The 17,044-nt window shown below is 41.1% G+C and overlaps 1 protein-coding gene across 2 annotated transcripts in view; it reads right to left on the bottom strand.

Moving 5' to 3' along the window:
* Positions 1 to 17,044, bottom strand: part of opcml (opioid binding protein/cell adhesion molecule-like) — a 291,135-nt gene that overhangs the window by 218,897 nt on the left and 55,194 nt on the right. Inside the window, exons 1-2 of one of the 2 annotated variants that reach the window (XM_069509961.1) lie at positions 11,530 to 11,617; positions 11,383 to 11,441 (exon numbers count right to left, since the gene is read on the bottom strand). The exons of the other annotated variant lie outside the window; for it this stretch is intronic. The gene's annotated coding sequence lies outside the window, so the exon portion shown is untranslated. Of the gene's footprint in view, positions 1 to 11,382; positions 11,442 to 11,529; positions 11,618 to 17,044 lie in introns of those variants that run through there. 2 annotated transcript variants of the gene reach the window in all.

Raw genomic sequence — 17,044 nt, 5'->3', positions numbered from 1 at the left:
AATATAGCATAGCAGCACATCCAGCATGACATCCTCGGTTAAATCAGCTTAATAACACAAGACTTGTGAGTGCCATTGTTATTGGGGCCCCTGTCTTCCATTAGTGAGCTCTTTAAACATCTGCCAGGAGCCAGATGAAGAGTCTGTAAGTCTCCGCTCACTATACATCCAACACTTTCTCTGACTATTTCCCTCCCCCCACTTTCCATTTCTTTCTCCCTCTATCTATCTGTACTGATTGTGTCTCATACTCAACGTCTTCCCCCCTTCTCTCTCCAGTCCAGCTCCCGCGTCACCCCCTTCTCTCCCTTCATCCATCTCCATCTCGGGCTTCTCGCTCCTTCCTCTACCATCAGATTAGTTTTAGCTGGGTCGTTCTGCCTCCCATCTAATTGCCCAGTGGTGGCTGATTGGCATGTGAATCCAAGCGATGTCAGAGCTGCCGAGATATTAATTGTGTGTAGGTGTGTGGGTGTCAGTGTCTCTGCGTCGCATGCTGGCTTTCATTAGGTAGAATCATTGCGGGATTTACACTTTTATTCCCTGCGGATTTTCAACCTCCATGATATCCAAAAACACAACCTACACCATATCCATATGATAGGTAGTTTTGGGTGTCACTGTCATGTGCATTTACCCACCACCATTAATGTCAGTTCCAGCAAAGATAAGTGGGGTTCTGTGAAACCTACACACTGTTCAAAGAGGAGGTAGCATTTTTTTTTTCCATATCATCTGTCAGCATTAGTAACATCAACTGAATTCAGTTAGATTATCTCCTCCTCCTTTTCCTCGTAGGGTTAGCGTCTGGTAGTGGCTGAGCTCTTGATGGACTGCTATTGGCACATTAAAGTGAATCCCCTGAGTAACTATTGGGCAGCAATATATTATCAACAAATAGCCTTGCCAAGGTGGAGTAATTCTTATAAAATCTTAATCTCGCTTTACAGAACACGTCTCACAGAAAGCTCAGGATACAGGGAGCGTGTGGCAGGATGTCAGCTGTAGGTCAGCAGAGATTTTGCTTGAGGGAGCAATCTGGCAACCAAAACAGCTTTTTGCTGGCACACACACACACACGTTTACACACAGCAGACTTTGACATCACGACGCTGGAGCTGCAGCCTGGGTGCGCACTATCGAGGAGGGAGGAAAGAGCTGGTGTTGTTACTGTCTGTTTGTACAAATATACTCAGGAGGCTGTTGCTGTTCTTTTCCTTTGCATGGGGGAGGGGGCTTGCTTGTCCTGCCTCAGTAAGTAAACTTAGTGCTGTGTCTACTGCTCAATCCTATGTCAGCAGCTCGGGTTTCAATTGTTGAGACTATGTAAATGAAACAACATTATTTCAGTCAGACAAAATTGAATGTTTATTCCAACAGTAGAACAGGTTAGTCTTTTTTTGTCTTGGCTCCCGACTTAATCACTCCGCCCAATATGATTACACAGATATGATGGGAGTGATCAGCAAATACAGGTGACCCCCACCACGACGGAGCCTGCATGTGGGGTGGTGGAGGGGCTGAAGCAACCGGCACCAATACTCGAGCAGCAGTGCAAGCAAAGGGGGTGATGGGAAATTTCGCTCTGCTTAAATAGACCGCCTAATTAGGTGGGTGTGTATGATGTATGTCACATGATTGGAGCAGCGCAGCTCGAGATGCCAGAGGTTAGCAGATGCAATTTTTGTGTTTTCTATTTGTTATTGATGCACTCTGCCGTGAGAAAATGATCTGTTTGATGGAGGAAACAAATGTGAGGCTAACTCTTTCAAAGTCAGAGGTTACTGTTTGGCTGGGGAGTCAGCAACCCTCTAAATGCTAAGTGGAGCAAGGCAGAGATGACAGTCGCGGAGCTAATCCTCTGAAATAATTTTGTCGGCAGTCTCTGAACTTCCACATTATCTTCCTCTGCATACGGCTGATGATTTAAACGGCCTCAGCCTCCTTTTGACAGGTGAATACAAGCCTGAACCGGCTTCCTTAATAGGCAACGGCATGCCTCCATGTTATGGCCTCCGGGTTAAATTTCTTGTACAGTACACAGATGGTGCAAGGGACCTTTATTTTAAGATAGGGGAGACCAAGGAGCCCTTGCACTTAGCTTTCGAGGCAGTGAGTGATGACAGAGTACTCACTGGTTCCTTGTCAGTACACAGATCTCAACAGATATCTTCATTTTCACTCATTTTGTATGTTCCCTTAAGTACAGTATGCTGCTGCTAGAAAACACCTGTTTTGCACGAGAGAGGAATTGTTTTCCTTGTCAAAAAGAGAAACAGACATTTCACAAATAAATTCCCAAAAGTGTCATACTGCATGCTACAAAGCTCTATCGGTTTCCTTGAACGTGTTAAGGGCAGAATAACATTAGAGTCATGAAGTGTCTGCCAAGCTTCCACGAGAGGTTTTGAACTTCAACCAAAGGACCTTGGCCGGCTGACCTGTTCTTAGCACAAAATATTTATGACACATTGTCAGGAAAGTGTGATTTGGTGTGACAGGAGCTGTAGTGCATCAGTAGGTGGGTATACCTAAGCTTTAGTGGACCCAAGCTCCAAACCCCAACTCGCTTCTTACCCTAGAAGAAATAACCTGTTTATTTTGAAAGTAATGTGGAATATAACTCTTTACATGTGAGTCACCAGGACCTTTCAGCGCTACCTGAGGCTGAACAGTTTGATGACCTTCTTGTTTGGATCGGTAACAGGTCCTAAGTCCAGTGAGTTTCATTCTCAGTGCTGATTTGCTTTCATGACATTGTGTTTTTGGAAATTGTTTTTCCCTCCTTCTTATGTCTTAACTCAAGAGAGTGAATGATGCACATTTCATCTCTGTGTCGCACAACTGGAATCACCTGAATTTTGAGCTTATATCCTTCTTTGCATTTACTTTGTATGTGATCTAACTGAAAACAAATTTGCTTTATGTTTGGTGTGCACCTTTAGACTGAGAGGTAATTCTTGATTTGCAGGATTTGAAGTCAAAATTGTTTTCAGGTGAGGTGACATAAAATATAACTAAGCCATTTTTTTTTCATTTTCACTTGAACGTGAAATTGATGTTTCAATTTTGTATTTTTTAATGAAAATTGATTAATCATTTGTATTTGTGTTGGGGTTTTTTTATTACCATGCCTTAAAGCACAAATTAATGACCCGATGTGACTGACTGGTGCTATCATCCCCCTGCCCTCCAACTATTCCTGCGATTAGACCCTCCATCACCAAGTCTCTGCAACACCACGCATGCATGGGCAAACGTTGCTACAGGCTAGACTTGTATGGTGTGACCTGCATCAACTGATTATTTGGCTTCATTGGTGCAGCGGGGGAAAAAGTTGTAAAGACAATGCTGACACATCATCACTGTTGAAGTTGATTTGGTCAACGTTTTAGATTCCAACTTTTAAACAGACATTTAGCAGAAACAGAGCAACATCAGCATTCGCCTAGAGTTTCGTTTGTGTGCACCTGATAAACCCAAGTGTTATATTCACTCCTCTCTTCATACACTCTTTTATCTGTTCTCATTGTGGATGTACAGCAGAAACATTGTTTATAGGCACTTTAAAGACGACAGACGACTCCCTCGGCTCATATTCACTGCCTATCACCATTAAAATCTACACTTTAATTGTAGCCTCATATGTTTGCCCATGTGTAATCCCCTTAACAATCAACATAACTGCTTTAAAGGTACCTGGTAGTATATTCACTGTGAAGTATAATATAACATTTTCTTTGTTAACTTGCAGCCCAGCCTTTAAGACTCCATCTAAGGTCTTTTATTCACTCTAGACACTCTCTGACTGGGATCTGGGCCAGAGAACATGGTTTGTGGTACACTCTCTATTTCCTTAGGCACATTCTCCAGGTTATAATCACTGATGGAGAAGTGGCAGAATGAATACTGTACATCTTGTTCTTGTCTCTTATAGTCTGTCTTTACATATAAGCCAGGTTTACCTTAGATAATGCTTCTATTGGTGTCTGTAAGGTTCTAATATGTTTGTTGATTGCAATTATTATATCTGTTAACTCCTGGTACGTTACCGTATGTCATGACAGCAGACGCAAGCTCAAAGAACAAAGGCTGAGAGATTACAGACCTTTTAAAAGTGGCAGGAATCGTGGGCTTTGTGGATCAAGCAAAGGTTTTGTTGCCTGAATCAGACGCCACCTCATGCCGTCTGCTTGGCAGCTGCTGTGCTCTCCTTCTCCTCCTCCTCACCTCACCCAGACTTGATGCTAAGTAGGCCGAGGCCTTGGAAAGTCCCTCAAGTTAGTTACGCACAGTATCTCAGCTTTATGGATAGACACAAGCCTCCCACTTTCCCCACAAGACTCAGGTTTTAATAGCGTTTGGTTCTCTGTAACCTGCAGTGCATGTGAAAAGTTACACAGGTTCTTTCTGATGTATAGTACAGAGAAGCCACACACAATAGTCTATGGGTGCGTGTGTGTGCGCTCTTCAACTGAAACTCAATTTGTAACTTATCTTTGTTTACACTCCCAGTGTTTGTATTTACATTCAATTCTGTATTAATGAAAATGAACGTGGTCGTTCAAGTGTTGCTTAACTCGCTGCAGTCACAGAGCAATGAGAAACGTCGGCTCTCTGAAGGAGCTTTTCGTACAGATTGCACACTTTATCGGTGAATTTGGATCACTTACTATCTTAATGTGCAAGATAAAACTAATCAAACCCAGGACGTGTATGAAAAGTCACAAAATAGTGAGTCAGTGCATTAAAACTGCAGCTCCTACAACCTCATGTATCACCTACTGAAAAATATCCCTGCATTTTACAGTGCTGTTGTCTTAAAGCTCTAATCTATATCCTCATGTGTAACTGCAGCTGCCTGTAAAGTGCATCCCTGTCAGTCTTTTACACAAATAACACATCTACACATTTTCAATGTGCATTCTCCATTTAATCCCATGTCCACGCGACACATTCAAGTTATCAACTTCACAATAGCATGTGGCTGTGTTTTCATTCTATAATGTGAATGTGGTTTATTTGGAGAAGGTGGGTGGGTCAGGTGGATAGCTAGACACGTTATAGGTAAAAAGGGAAGTTGAAAGAGAGCAGTGTTGAATTGATATTTTGACCATTAGATCATGTTTTATTGCAGTTAAAAGCAGTGGTTTAGGAAATATTCACACATTTTACTTGGAGTACAATAACTAACTTCATTACTTTAGTAAAAGTAAATAAAATAGGTAAATTATTAAAAGTAAAAGCACTTTGAAAACTATGAAAAACAATGTAACGCTATACATTGTAAAAATGCACTGGAGTAGAAAGTACAGATATTTGTTAATATGTGTTTAGGTGTACCTTAGTACAGATACATACAACTTAAGTACAGTGATTCTTTTTTTTACATCCCACCACTTGTTAAAAGGCTATTAAAAAAGTGTTTTATCCCAGTCATCCTTCCTTCATCCAAACCCTTGTAACCCAAACAAAACAGATGATTGACATATGCCCTCCATATGAAAAGAAAATGTAAATGAACTACACTATACATTTGTTGCAAATGCAGACATTCATGTGATCATGTTGTATATTTTAAAAGCCTGATGGAGGAAATAATCAAATCAAATTTATTTGTAAAGCAAATATTGACAAATCACAATTTGTCTTTGTTTGAGATGCTTTAAGGATTCTGCAAAATGCATTTACTTTTTTTTTTACTGTACATCTCTAATAATGTTTCACCACACAACAATGTGCAGTTAAGCTGTTGCCAAGCATGAACCTGTCTTTATTAAAATAATTGAAACCAGAGAAATGAGCTTGCAGGTTCACAGCTTTTTATAAAAGGAGGGAGTTAGCTGTCCCACACTGGGTTGCCATATTGGCAGGGAAAACTGACATATGTGACTCTGATGCCAAGTAAGCTCAGCTCAAGAGACAACTTGAGAAAAAAAAACATGTCAACACTTGAAGCAATTAACAGAGAACGAAAATAAACATGAGGTTTTGTCAGCTATAAACAGAATGGAATAAAACATGAACACATTAGTTCGTCAACCTAATTAATGTGAGCAATAAGTCATTGATATGCTTTCATTATAATTTTTGATGCAAAATGTGTTTACTTATCCTGATATTTTGTTCTTTATTTGTGTGGCTTTGTGATTTTGTTCTTGAAAATATATTATATAAATATATTCAGGTGAGATTTGTATCCCTTTCCAGTAAAAGATGCTGCAGCCTTGAGTGCCTACAAAACAGTGATAAGCAGAACAATCCTTCCCTGAAGCAGCACAGCCTGGGTAAACTAGCACTGTGTATTGTGACAACTTGCAGATATTGTCAGTAATATGAAAAGGATTCAAAAAGTTCTGATTGGTGTGGGTTCAATTTGAGGAGAAGGACTTGTGTCTGTGTCTGTCAGTCGCACAAAGCAAGCTCCCTCACAGAGCTCCACTTTTACAAACTAACACTTTTTGTCGATCTACTTAGCTGCTGGTTTCCTCATTGTGATTCCTACAGAACAGGAACCCATTTCAATTAATCTCCCGGGGGGTGCTGGGGTCTCATCAGCGCTTCACCCAAGGACACCAACAGTTATTGGATGTACAGTAAATCGACAGCAGGCTGAGGGGGGTGGTGGGGGGGACACTCAATGATCCCCCCCTTGATGCTCTTGCTAACATCCAGACAAGAACAACCACCCAGTCCCCCAAACCAAATAATGCTATTCCCTTAGAAAGCAACTATTTTTAGCCACTCTCCCCCACAGTGAAGGCAAAATGCTAATCTACAGCCAGCATCTCTTTGAAGTGTAAGAGGATACTTGAGATGGATTATTTATGGCCACATGGCTGTAGTCTTAAATCCTGTTAAATCTGCCAAGAAACCCTCACTGTATTGTTGGGGGATTGGTAAATAAATCAAATTGCGATGCAGTGGCGTGTCACCCTGCTCCACACATGACACTTCACTGAGGATAATAATCAGGCATGAACCCCCTTTAAAGCTGCAGTGATGTTTTTGCCTCGCACGTCTCCCTTTCTCTTTCTACCTCTCTGTGTCTCTGCTAATGACAGGAGAGGGGGGGGGGGGACGAGGTGTCGTCAGCCGATGTCCACGACTTGTTAATGATACGCTTGGCCTTTGCTGCAGTGACACTGCATTCAGCGGCGCCGATTGATATGCTAATGCCTTATATGTTTATGCTCACATACATATCTTCATTTCAAAAGGAGCGACAACAAATGCATGAGAGGAGCACAACATTTGGAAAATGGGTCACTGCTGCTAAATGTTGATAGTGCTACTTTGCCCCCCAGTGGCACACAGACTCAGTGCAGACAGAGCATTTCATTACAAGCTTCAGGCTGTTGACTTTCTTCCACAGAGTTGCTGGGATATAGATAGGCTCCGTATATGCTCTGTTAAAATATGTGGGTTTAATACTCCACAAGCATCTCCATGGTATACCACAGATATGTCCTGCGCCTGCACATTATATAATATATATGATAAAATAATAGAATGTAAATGTCCCTCTCTTTTCACTTTTCCAGCTGCTGTGATGGAAGTACTGGTGTTAAATTCGCTTGGTGTCACCTCACAGGCTGCTTAAACGTCTAAACTGAGTGTATTTCATTTATCACTGCATCCTCCCCGGTAACCAGGCTTTGTTTAAAAGACAAACCAAAACCGATTTATGTTTCATAAAGTGATTATGAGTGGTTATTTACTTCACAGATTTGAATTCAGGCTGGGATTGCAATGCGGTAAATGTAAATTATATCCCGCAGTGCCGAACGTGGCAAATTATCCACACGCTCTTCCCAAAATTCAACAGGCCTTTTCAGCGACAATAGGAATTGATTAGTTACTTTCAGTTGGTAAATGAAATGGCTTGATATTTGCCTCACCGGTATGCAATCCTGCTGGAAACACAACTTCCCCGTCTATCACTTCCTCAGCTAATTATAGCCTGAAGCCTGCAGAAGCACCACACACGGGATTTGGATGTTTAAACAAACGCTGGAGCCTAACACCAGACACACGCAGGCACACTTGATAATTCACTTAAGATATTTGGAGATATAATTCCCCTGAACCACACTTTGTTTTTGTTTTAATGAGATTCTATTCTACCAACCATATTCTTGCGCTGCTCTCCAAATAATGCCTTAATAATGAGGTGCATGAAACGAAGTGACCTCAGAGATCTGTATTCATTTGATGAATATATATGCATGCAGGAGCCGTTGGAAGGGTCTCGCTGTGTTCAAACAAGCAGTAATGTATTATGGAAATTTGCTGCCGTGCTCATTGTTATATTGTGACAAGCAACTTTGCCTCTGCTCTGCTCTAAAAGCTCAGCCGGCTCGGCCTGTATCTGGTCCTCCATTGTACTGGCTGTCACACTGATCGTCTTTGTGATCTCCGATGAAGAAGAGGAAGGAGACAAGTCTTGCAACCCAGCACACGCTCACTCTCTCTCGCACACACTCACACTGTCTAATTACTTCCTCACACTGTCTTTCTCACTTGTGCACATATCTTGTGTACATGCACAAGCTTCGACTCACTGTTGCGTCAGGGATGCACACAGCCTGGAGCTGCAACACTGTGAGCTCAGTGACATCTGGACTGGAGGTAGTCGTACCATCGATACCATGCGGGGATTCGGCCTTGACTTTGTTCATGTATTCAGGGCTCATACATACATATATACATTACTACATACACCCGTGTTTCATATGGACTAGAGAGAAAGTGCCATGGGGCAGAAATTATCATTTGTCATTTATAATATTTCTGTGGGTCCTTCTTACTTTATTTATCACATGTGGCAGTGAAATGTTTTTCCCTTCATGGAAAACTGGAACAAAAGCCTAACAAATAAATAAGTAAAACAATTACATAGATACATACTATTTGAATTAACTTAACATTGCAACTAAAAGGAACTGCGCTGACTAAGTAGCCTTAAAGATATAAGGGAAAGTTAATTCAACAAGATGCTCAGTTAAGACAACTTTTATTTTCAGGTTTCTCTAACTCAAGACATCAATAAAAGTTGTTTTACCAATCACTCTATGTTGTCCAAACTAGGATTTAGGATTTTTCAACCTTTACAGCAAATGGTTTGTTGATATCACAAAAAATAGTAACCATTTGGTTTAAACTGAAGGAAGTCAGATTCATGCAAACAAACAGCTGAGGCATCTTAGCTCACCTCACTCTACATGGCAGCTAGGTTTCAAATAGTTTTTAGTTGAACCAGCCTCTTCAATTTTAATGTTGTCACATTTAGTTTGGATCGAACAAATATCTATCATGAAACTATAAAATTATATGTGTTCACTGTGTACTGAGTATTTTTGTCTTGAGCATCAACTATCAGGCATCCGTTCCCCTGTACTGACATTTTAGCTACATTACCATGAAATAGAAAGCAGCAAAGTGATCACATCACATACATACGAGGGGTTGTGATTAACCTGCTTAATGCCAGGCTGCTATTTAAAGCTCCACCTGGGACCAGTAACAACAGCTACCAATGAATGGGACTAGAGTCCATTAATCTAGTGTGCAGCAGCAGTCCTCCAACAAATGAACTGTCTGGTAGCAGGACATTTTCAGCAGCCATTTTTGCATTTGCAGAGACAAGGCGAGCTGCCTTATACGTGAGATGATCGGGATGAGTTCATGTTTCTCTTTTTTTTTTTCTTGTTGTCAGCCTCGTGAGACTTGGACATGGCCCCATGTGCAATTTTCACAGACTGCCATGCATGTAAAACGTTAAGTATTTTAATTTCCCTTTGTCATCCTGAAATGGCTTTTGTTCTGGCTTAATCCTGCATCTCAGTAAGGCTGGTTGCACCTATCCTTAAAGAATACTGTTCAGAGAATTAATCACTCAAAACACATTGGCTCATTCATGAAATTTGCATTTTTCCATTCCGCAAACTGAACTAAGCTGTAAACCCTTTATATGCCCGCCTGTTTTCATGAGTATTACATCTAATTTACACTGCATTAAGGCAGCCTTTATGCGTGGACGTAAATAGAAGAAAACATGCATAAATGTAAAAAATATGCCACAACATGACTGAGCACCTCATCAGAGGAAGGAGGAGGGAATCTGGGTCATCCTGATCATAATATCTCACAGCTGACAAGTCGTACTCCCATTCAAGTATTGACAGTCTGGGCGGTTTGCATTGAGACAAGCCATTTCTATGCAATTACTAAAACATGTGCACTCTATTGGAATGGATTAGGGGCTTTATTCAGCAAAATAAATATTTCCTGGCATTTATCGTTTCATCTGGGGGCCTAAATTGTACGCAGCGACTAGGATAATCTTGTTTTGCTAAATCGCAGCAGCACTACAAACAAGCAGGGGATTAGTAATCCCTGTTGGATTTTTTTTTCACACCCCCCCACCCCCAGAGAAGACAGATAGTGGCTGGCACCAGGAGCAAGGGCTTGATTTCTAAACAGTAAACACTGATGTTTTCCTCGCTGGAAGAGCTGCAGTCTGTCTGGACAGCATTTCATATTGATAATAGCATTTCAGGGCGCTTGAGTAAATGGAGTTGGATAGTGCAGGTGACGGCGTGAGGTGACCTTATCAAACTGTGATAAAGTGGAAATGGGAAACTGAAATCAAAATACCATCAAGGAGAGGGAGGCAGGATTCAGCTGCTGTTCTTTTCAGGGGCCCAGTGAGAAAGAAAAAAAAAATGAATTGGTTTGTTCGAAAGAAGATTGTGTGACATGGTCTTTGCCAACGTGACAGCGCAGGCAGCAGGATTCAGTCTGTAGCTCACACTCGCTGAGCAGTATTCACTGTATGAGCTCGCTGAACGTCTCACCGAGGTCGATCTTCAGCTGTGATCATTCAGGCTCGGCTAATCGAGCGGCATGTCACGCCTTCTGAGCAGTCGAAATGTCTTAGCGGAGGGGGGGGCATTAGTATTCAGAAAGTAAGAAAAAGCCATTTGGACCTAATTAGGAATTAATGGCACCTGATCACTCACATACACAAACATGCAAAGGCAAGCAGGCAGGCGCACACACACATACACGCACAACACACACACACATACAGGCACAAAATAGTATATCTCTTTCTGAGACTCAAAGCATGAATATAATCTCATACTGTCCGAGTCTCTGGGCAACAACTAAGGTCAGGACAAATTAAGAGTCTTTGCAGGAGTGAGGGGATTATAAATTAGCAAAGTGAATATCAACAGAGACCAACAATCTAGAATAAGGTGGGGCAAACACGCACACACTCAGACACACATCCCTCTTCTACGTAAATACACACTCGCAGACACACGTGAGAGATGGACTCATTTACATTAATGCCAATCAGAGAGTTTATCTTACAGTTCTCTTTAGAGACAGAGGTTGTCCTCTAGTGATGGAGACACAGAGAGATTTCTTACCTACAAAGAAAGATAGAGAAAGAACAATTAGTCGTGGAGCAATGGCAAACATGGTGCATATAAACAGTGCAGAGTATTCAGTGCATACAGTCCCTGGCTGCTTCCCATGTATTCCAGGACATTACTGCCATAATGTTGTTGCTGCTTTTTAAAGTGTGGTGATGAATCTCCCTGCCAGAGACGAAGTAATGCTGAGTGACGGAGCGTCGCGCCACGCTGTGTCACATCACACTGAACTGGCACATGTCGGCAATCAACACCGCATTTGCGTCACTTCCAGGCAGCTCAGTGTGCTCCATGCATCTCGCCTGAAATCTTCTGCTCACTTCAAGTCAAGGACGGGATCCTAGGGGGGTGGGGCTCACACATGAGCGCCTCAGTGCTTGCCCACAGCTTGCAGGTTTCAAACCGTGGCCCCTCTCTGACCAGTTACAGCCTGCTGTCCCAGCAGATGTCAGTGTTACTCAAGCTATTGAAAAAGTCCAACTCGCTGTGTGAACAGCTCAGCAAAGAGAGCCACACTTGTTTTGACTCACTTGCCGAAACCATTTCCACAGCAAGAATACATTCAAAGTGAAGACACATTCACTAAAAATGTCCGCATGCTAAGTGTCTCCACAAGCGCTTGATAAGCAAACATAATAAAGACAAGAGAAGATGAGGAGAGAAGGTGAGGAGGAGGAACAAGCAGCACAACTGCAGCAGTTGAGGCAATCGCCTGAAGCATGCTCAAGATTCCTATCCTTTTCAAAGAAGCAGGGGAAGCCAATTACAGAAGGTTTGATTTAATTAGTCTAAGCTGTTATTTCAGTCACTGTGTTCGCTTTCTTGTTTGCGTGTGTGGTCAAAGTATCACTCATGTTGTGGGCACCTCAATCTGTCAAAACTGTTTCATTTTGGGGACTGGTCCTTCATATGGGAACAAAAAAAATGAGACCTAATAAAAGAAAATATTAAAGTTTAAAGGGAAATCATGATTTAAGGTTATGTAAGATTAGTTTGACGTTAGGGACAGTTATAGAAAATTTATTGTTATGGTTCAAGGTAAAAAAAGTCACCAGGAAATAGGCTATCCTGAGATATTCAAAGAAATATGATCGTGTGTGTGTTTTCCAGAATGAAATAGACGTTAAATGTTATCTTTGATTCACTCTATCATGCATTGTGAAGGGATTGTTATTGGATAAAAGGTAAAAGCACATTGTCAGGCTGGCATCATATATCTTTATTCACTGTCTACATAGAATGCAGAATGTCGTCTTTTAGATAAGGGCAAAGTTTTTAACACGTTGATAAGATATAAGTTTAAAATCAACAAAAAAGAGACACCAAAACTTTTCACTCGCCATTTTATGAATTCAGACTGAAGACTGCTTTAAATATAGTTTCATCATCCTGGTCAACATGATGAATAATGTGCGAACAAGAGGACGAAACATCTTGAAGCAGTTGTAAAACAACACAGGACCGTGACAGCCACACAAACACGGTGAACACAACTGGAACAAGGATACATGTGAGACGTAATTACACTCATCATTCATTATTAAAATTAGAACTGAGCTACTGGAGGGTTTTTCATTTACTCGTGTCTATGAAGAGGCCCACAAAGGCAGACCGGTGTTGCATCTCATTCCACTCGCCTGCAGCAGAAAAGCAGGCGACTGTCTCTCTTCTGAACTACGACATTAGTCTTTGATGTATTTAGCACAGGATCTGCAAACTGTGGCAACTGTCCTGAAGAGACTCCAGGGAGACTGGTAATGACTCCCAACAACTGTGTTGTCGGGAAGTAAATGGATGGATGATGTTCCAGAAGCACACACAATGATACTGATGTAAAAGGGGAGCATTTTATGGAGCAGAGCTGTGGGTACTCGCAGCAGATGTTGGGTTTTTACGACAATACGAGCTTCTGTGATGACCAGAAAGTTGGAGTACAAAGCCACTAGTTGTGGCAGGAGACAATAACGAAGCCAGGGATAATATCAGAGGAAATACAGAGACAGCAACAGCAGTACCCAACGTGTGTCATATTAATTATCAAGCCAAAACTAAAAAATTGTGGAAGTAGAATTATTGAAATTGAAATAACAGCATTGGCCTCAAATTGAATTCCATGTATTAGTATTATATTGGGCAAAAAAAAAAAAAAAAATTCTACTTTAGGCCTGAACATCAATTTGTATTCTAATTTGTTGTCATTCCTTTTTGTGCATGTTGTAATAACGCAAACATCTTACATATCATTCAGCTCCATAAGTGACCACAGCACATATTCAGTGCTGATTCAAAGATCGATCATGGGATATTATGAATGGACAATAGAAATCATGATTAACTGGAAAATCAATTTTTTCATCCAACCAATTTTACATGTTGTCTTGGATCCCAGTGATGCACATTAACGCTGTGTGTTCCATCCAGCCATAGCACAATGGAACATAGATTTAAACAGCCATTCAGTGTTATGGGAGATTTCTCCTCCCTGTTGCCAAGTGTCGTTGTTAGACCTAGTTGTCACAGCCTCTCTCTCTCTCTCTCTTTCTCTTTTTTCTTTCACAAAAACAAGATTTAATCAATCCCTGCATTTGTTCATCTGTCAGTCTGATCGTGCATTAACGCCTTTAAAATGATATGATACCCTTGATCAAGAATGTCAGCAGCAGATCTTTACACTACTCACCACATGCACATTTTGAGAGAATATAAAAAAAAAAAAAAAAATACAATGACAGAGACAGATCTGGTTACTTGTCATTGTTGGCATCTGGTGGTAGCTAGCAAACTAATTAACAAAGGCAAGACTTGAAGGCTGAAGATATAGGAAGCTTTGTCGAAAAGAAACACGGTGACGGCATCGAGGTGCAGGAGGAGGAAGTGGAGGAAGAGTTTTATCCTCATGCTGTGGCGGCAGAGTCAGGATGTGAAAACAAGCTCAAGGTGTTGAAGAAGAGCAAGAACAGCTCAGAGTCTGTGGTTTAGCGTTTTTGCCATAATCATAAAGATGTCTCATGATAGCACAGCTCTACATGCTTTGTAAATCATCATACATAAGACTGATTGAAGGACAAACAGGGTGTGATGGATTAATATAGATTTTGTTTGGCATTTGGTGACTGTAACTTTTTATGAGCGGGGCAGCATTCACAAAAATGCTAACTTTAAATGACATATAAGATTTTAGTTCAATGTAAAGGGTCAGAGTCAATGACGGGTTTTCTATCATGATAAGTTGAGTTGGTATGGCAGAGGGTCTCATGTCTTAAATTGATTTAATTCTTAAATAACATGAAAACCATATCAAATCTCTGGGCTTTCCCCAATGTGTCAAGATCTTAGGGATCTGTTGGCTGAAATTGAATGTAAAATATTCATTGTGATGTTTTCACTAATGTGTTTCATCTAAATTGTATGAATTCTTGTTTTCTTTACCCTAAAATGGGCCCTTTATATTTAAAACTTTATATTTACATCAAGGGGGTCCTCTCTACGGAGGCCGCCATGTTTTTTTACAGTTGTTCAAACTCTACAAACTAAACACCTTTGAAATGAAGTCTACCAACGGTTCTCTGTTCTCCGTCTGTGTTTGGAAAGAGAGGGTGAGGTGAGGGGCATTCAGCTGCACAATGCAATTTCACCACTAGATGCCATTTTTCATGATCTGCTACATGCCTCTATTTGTTTAATGGTGTAAAAGCCTTTTACGACTGGTAATAATAATATGCTGTGGATTCAGTGGGGCTTTTGATTTGACACGTTTTGAATTGTGTTATATGCAGATAGTCCAGGACTAAGTGCAAATATGTATCACATGTTTCACCCTGGAATAGAAGTATAAATAAGCCACCATGCAGCTACCTGCCTGAAGTGTGAAATGTGTTAAAAGGCTGAGTTGTCATTGGAGTCAGTTACTCTGCTGGCTGCATGGCCTCAGAACTTGGAACATGGTGAAACAGCCACAATACCTGCCCTCTGCCCACATATGCCTCTTACATGTTTGAGGAAACATGTTAAATCCAGTGCTGCACCATCAGAGCAACCAAGTGTTTAAATAAAACATACAGCACTTAGACAAAACGGAATTTTGACTTTGAGTTGCAAATTCTTGGCTGCCTGTTTTGTGTAATTATTTTTTCATATTTTGTCTATTGCTTAGGTTGCAATAACATGGCAGCCAACTTTGTGTTAACCACATTGTTTTGTGTAGTTTATTTTGCTTATGTTTCGTAAATGTTAATATGTGGCTGCCTATTTAGTGAAAGTAATATCTCTTGATTTAGTTTTTAGTTGAAATATTTTGATTAGTCATTTGCATAAGTATTATCTGTGTCTTTCAAAGGCTGGGGATCCTAAGCTGGTAGTCTTCGGGTAGTGGTGTCTCCTTCCTGTCTGCGGTCTTCTGTGCACCCCTGGTTTGACCCCTCCCTATGGTGTGTGTGTGTGTGTGTGTGCTTGGAACTTTGTCTCCTGTTTCTCAGTGCAACAAACACATTTGATTATTATAATTGGTCTGAGATAAATATTTTTCCTTGGGAGACACCCCAGGTCACGTTGTTGGGTTCTTTAGGTTACACTGGTTGAAGCATCCCTTACTCCATCCCAGCGACTTGCCACACTTGTTTGGATTCATTTTATAATTTGCGCCCTCTTGTGGAAGCTGCAGGCTGTTGACTCTGGAATCTACTTTGGCCCTCAAGCGTTGCATCTATCATTTCTCTCTTTTCGTGGATGTGACCATGTGCTGTTGACAGAGTGTTGGCAGAAGGGAGAGCAGCAACACCTTTGCACTTTGAGGATCAAACCTGGTGTCTCTGAGCCGTGACTTACTATAGCTACAGTGAAATGCGTGTCAAGCTGTGCCCTTGATACTGCCGTCACCATTCAGAGTTCAGATATATTGCAGGCATTATTATACACATATGCCATGTGGGAAGGACTTGCACATTTAAAAAAAAAGAAAATTCAACAGTGTTTTCTTTCTAAGTGAAGAAGAACTGATGTATCCTCTCTCTCTGTGGGAAGTTTGATAAGTTTAAGACACAAGTCGTGCTGATAGTTCAGTTGTGTGTGTAGCGAGTGGGCAACCGAGAGAGAAAGTGGGTGTGTGACAGTGAGGCTGGCGACTGGAGCCGTGTTAGAAGTCTGCAGTATAGGTGTGAACTAGCAGGGAAATGTTTGTGCAGTTAAGACATATAAATGCAACAACTCCTGAAAACCCAAACCAAGTCCTCTGCTGGCACATGTCACATGTTCATGGCCATCATCCACTACTGCTGTCAGAATTAGCTATGACAACATGATTATAAGTTAAGGTTGTAATAAATATTTACTCAATGCTGCTTCCTTTTCTAATCTCTAATCTAATGTTACACTGTCACACTGGTCTCACTTCTGTGAAATACCTGTCAGCAAAACTGCTCTCAGATGCTAAGATAACCTCTGTTTACTGAATCTTAGTTTGTATTTGTTACATTTATAAACTCATCATGTAGTGAGCAGCTGTAAAAGAAACATCACTAAAAATGACTAATCAAATAGTTTTGTTATAGAAGCCTTATACAGAACACATACAATGTCGGCAAGAAGGGGGCAATGGGGCA

The sequence above is a fragment of the Paralichthys olivaceus genome, chromosome 15 (assembly GCF_024713975.1).
Source record: "Paralichthys olivaceus isolate ysfri-2021 chromosome 15, ASM2471397v2, whole genome shotgun sequence".
Classification (NCBI taxonomy): domain Eukaryota; kingdom Metazoa; phylum Chordata; class Actinopteri; order Pleuronectiformes; family Paralichthyidae; genus Paralichthys; species Paralichthys olivaceus.
The sequence above is the reverse complement of the archived record's forward strand: the minus strand, read 5'-3'. Positions and strand labels throughout refer to the sequence as shown.